Source organism: Schistocerca piceifrons, chromosome 2 (genome assembly GCF_021461385.2).
Source record: "Schistocerca piceifrons isolate TAMUIC-IGC-003096 chromosome 2, iqSchPice1.1, whole genome shotgun sequence".
In the NCBI taxonomy this organism is placed as follows: domain Eukaryota; kingdom Metazoa; phylum Arthropoda; class Insecta; order Orthoptera; family Acrididae; genus Schistocerca; species Schistocerca piceifrons.
In genome coordinates, this window is record NC_060139.1 from 353,613,211 (window position 1) to 353,617,896 (window position 4,686).

The following is a 4,686-nucleotide window of genomic DNA, read 5'->3' on the forward strand; positions in this document are numbered from 1 at the left end:
GCTGCTGAAGTCATCCAGTGTGTGAGTAGAGTTTTGAGCGGAGTTTCTGCGATGTTGCACCTCAAGTTTCGGCAAGTCCCATGCGTGCTTAATTGGTTTCAAATCAACAGACACCGATAGCAGTTCCTTTCGGTGTCTAGCTGCTAGAGCAAGATTTTCAAAAGGAGGGCGCAGAGCGTCCATTCAGTGTTTTCTTGAAACACGAAACCATGACCGAAATGGTGACTGTAGGGCTGAACACAAAGTGTTGCGATTATGATGTACATCAATAAAATTCCCTTATTAGCAATGAGACGCGACCGACAGGCATTCACTTACTGGCAGAAAGCATGGTTCACTTCCCTTCTCAACCGCTGAGACTGCATTGCTTGATAATTATTGAAATGAGAATATGATTTTACTATAACAAGTTTTCAAATCGAAGTATAAAATAATTTCTCCTAGCCCCATACAGATTTCTAACACCATAAAGACAATCTTCAAATCTGTACTTGTTAATTTGTGATGGCTATGAGAATACTTGAAAGATTTATAACGAGAAACGTAGGGCGCTTGCAGTACATAACTGGTGCATGAGTAGTTACCCCCTAAATACATTGACCAGTCACATTAATGGTACAATCAGTCAAAAGGTTGAATTACCACTTATTACAGCGCCGACTGCTGCGAGACGTGCAAGAAGAGAGTCAATAAGGTTCTGGAAGGTACCGATAGAAATGTGGAACCATGCCGTCTACAGTGCTGCTGTGTCCAACTGCGCTAGGTTTCTCGGTTCAGGACCTAAGTCGCGAGCAGCCTGATCGAGGTGTTTTAATCTTGGAAGTTCAGTGGCCAGGGGAAAAGGGTGAACTCGTCCTGCTGGAAGCTGCCAGTTAGCCAACGGCCTTGCCGCAGTGGTAAAACCGGTACCCGTTAGATCACCGAAGTTAAGCGCTGTTGGGCTGGGCTAGCACTTGGATGGGTGACCATCAGGTTTGTCGAGCGCTGTTGGCAAGCGGGGTGCACTCAGTCCTTGTGAGGCAAACTGAGGAGCTACTTGATTGAGAAGTAGCGGCTCCGGTCTCGTAAACTGACATAGGGCCGGGAGAGCGGTGTGCTGATCACATGGCCCTCCATGACTTCCGCAAAGCGTGTGATACAGTTCCCCACAGTCGTTTAATGAACAAAGTAAGAGCATATGGACTATCAGACCAATTGTGTGATTGGAGTGAAGAGTTCCTAGATAACAGAACGCAGCATGTCATTCTCAATGGAGAGAAGTCTTCCGAAGTAAGAGTGATTTCAGGTGTGCCGCAGGGGAGTGTCGTAGGACCATTGCTATTCACAATATACATAAATGACCTTGTGGATGACATCGGAAGTTCACTGAGGCTTTTTGCGGATGATGCTGTGGTATATCGAGAGGTTGTAGCGTTGGAAAATTGTACTGAAATGCAGGAGGATCTGCAGCGAATTGACGCAGGGTGCAGGGAATGGCAATTGAATCTCAATGTAGACAAGTGTAATGTGCTGCAAATACACAGAAAGAAAGATCCCTTATCATTTAGCTACAATATAGCAGGTCAGCAACTGGAAGCAGTTAATTCCATAAATTATCTGGGAGTACGCATTAGGAGTGATTTAAAATGGAGTGACCATATGAAGTTGATCGTCGGTAAAGCAGATGCCAGACTGAGATTCATTGGAAGAATCCTAAGGAAATGCAGTCCGAAAACAAAGGAAGTAGGTTACAGTACACTTGTTCGCCCACTGGTTGAATACTGCTCACCGGTGTGGGATTCGTACCAGATAGGGTTGATAGAAGAGATAGAGAAGATCCAACGGAGAGCAGCGCGCTTCGTTACAGGATCATTTAGTAATCGCGAAAGCGTTACGGAGATGATAGATAAGCTCCAGTGGAAGACTCTGCAGAAGAGACGCTCAGTAGCTCGGTACGGGCTTTTGTTGAAGTTTCGAGAACATACCTTCATCGAGGAGTCAAGCAGTATATTGCTCCCTCCTACGTACATCTCGCGAAGAGACCATGAGGATAAAATCAGAGAGATTAGAGCCCACACAGTAGCACACCGACACTCCTTCTTTCCACGAACAATACGAGACTGTAATAGAAAGGAGAACCGATAGAGGTACTCAAGGTACCCTCCGCCACGCACCGTCAGGTGGCTTGCGGAGTATGGATGTAGATATAGATGTAGATATCCGCATCGAGTAACTCCTATGGGCTTAGGATGACACGGCGGCCGGTCGGTACCATTGGGCCTTCATGGCCTGTTCGGACGGAGTTTAGTTTGGTTCTTAGTTGTCAGTTGCCATATTGCAGAGAAAAATGAGACTGTATGTAGGGGTGTACATGGTCCCCAGGGATAGATGCGTACTTGTATTGATCCATTGTGCCCTCCGAAATGACGAGATCACCGAGAGAATCCCACGAAAACATTCCCCAGACTATATAACGCTCCCTGCTCTGGGCTGGACCCTTTGCTTTGCAACGTTTCACGCTGTACACGTCAATGGATAATTCTCCCACAGAACATAAAACGTGATTCATTTGAGAAGGCCATCCATCGCCACTCAGCGAATGTCCAGTCGCGGTACTGGCGTGCAAATTCCAGCCGACGAACAGCAGTCAGCATGGGAGCTTGAACGAGAAGTCCGCTGCAGAAGCCATTACGCAGCAACAGCCGTTGAGGAGAAACGGTCGGTAGCCCATTAGCTCATCTGGGCCGTCAGTTGCCCAACAGCTGCACGTCTATTCGCGCGTACACATCTGCACAGTACACATCTTCACAGTCCTCGTTCACCCCTGACATATATGGCGCGAGGTTCGCCACAGTTGCATCGGGCGGTTTCGGATAGCGCCATTTTTCCATGTACGGTTTCCTTTAACCACAGCAGCACGCGAACAGTTTACAACCATAGCCATTTCGGAAATTACGTATTGCATGCGCCAGCATTGTATTGATCTATATGTAGACTTGTCAACGAAATTAAACGCTGTCGGGCTTGACTAGGTCTTACGGGGAGGTTTACTACCTTTGGCCCGAAAAAAGCATGTTATTTTGAGAAATTTTTTCTCGGAATGTGTTATAGATATCACTGTCAAATTTGGTCAAAATGTGTATTGATATTTCCTCTACAAACTGGCTTTTTTTCAATCGGAAATGTCGAAGAGCAAAGGCGGAAGTGCCGTTGGAACGAAACAAAATTTCGATGTAGAACTCCAAGCCCGGTATGTCACAGGTCAGCTGGCTCGTCTGAAATCAAAACGAGTTGACGTTAGCGAAGTATATAAGCTTCTTTACGAGCTGTCTCTCACTTAAGTTATTGGGGCCATAGGAAACAAAATGGCGGCCATTTGAAAAAAAAGGGTTTTTTCTTCGATTTTTCGACTTCGTCGGCCAAGTAAAAATATTTATAGTTGATGGATCGTAATAAAAGTGATACGACTCCTAGACAATTTAGTTAGCTATGTCGGAAACAAATAATCATGCCAATCGGTTCAGTAGATTTGAAGTTACCATACCACGCGAAAAAACGACGTCATTTCGAGAAAAACGCGTTTGAAGTTTTGACTACATATAAATGCAATATTATGCTACGTACGTTCAATCGGCTATTCCGGGTCCATAAACTAGTCCTTCCTCTTCCTCATAGAGGGCGTTCTGCTCGTTCTGGGCCATCCGGTGCTGCTCCAGAACCGCTCGTACGGCCGGTGACAAGCGGTTTTCGGCCGCCTGAATCCGGTGGTCGTCCGAATGCGTGGCGAACTGCGTCGAATAGAGCCCCAGGGCGACGTTTATCGTTGTCATGGTCTTCAGAATTGCTGAATACCCTTCGTTGAAGCTGCTCACTGCCAGGAAAGTAGCAATATCGACAGTTTTCGCACCAGAATGCAAATGCTTGGGGGCTGACTTCCAAACACACGTGCTCAATCTTTCATTTGAATTTTGTGTGTTTCCTCCCAAGAACCAGTACAATAACTCGTCCCCCGAAAGCAAAAACCCTAGTGCGCGAAAAAGGCCGATTTCAGGTACGTGTATTTTTTTGCTCAACCGCGAGTAACAAACATTTTAGTTCCGTATTCGGAAATACCGTTTCAGGGGTGGATTCTACCCAATTTTATGGATCCAAAAATGCAATTTTTAAAAAAAATTGATTATTTGAACCAAAAGATAGTAAACCTCCTCTTAACTGGGTGACCGTGCCTGCCGAGTGCTGCTGGCAAGCGGGGTGCACTCAGCCCTTATGAGACAAATTGAGGAGCAATTCGATTGAGAATTAGCGGCACACAGCGCGAAAACTAATACTGGTCGGAGTGCAGACCACGTGCCCCTCCATATCCGCATACAGTCAGATCTTCTAGCTGAGGAAGACGCGGCGGTCAGTGGGTACTGTTTGGCCTTTCGAGGCTTGTTCGAATGAAGATCTGTATGAAAATTCCATCAAAAATTAGTAATGCTCAAATTAACAAAAAGCAATCTGACAATTCTCGTGTGTAGTTCTACAGACACCCACAGTTATAAAACACAACGGAACAATTTGCTTCGTTTAACATCTCCTAGTTCACCAAGAAAAACTCTTAGTCATCCTTTTGTGTATAAAATTGTGTTTCATTGAAATACCATCGCAACTCCAGAGCACCACAGAACAGGTAAATAAAATGTTGAGTAGCTGCCATCTTGAAGG

General features: G+C 45.6%; 1 pseudogene; it reads left to right on the forward strand.

Moving 5' to 3' along the window:
- The first annotated feature begins 875 nt into the window (after positions 1–875).
- Positions 876–993, forward strand: LOC124778878 (annotated as a pseudogene).
- Positions 994–4,686: the final 3,693 nt, after the last annotated feature.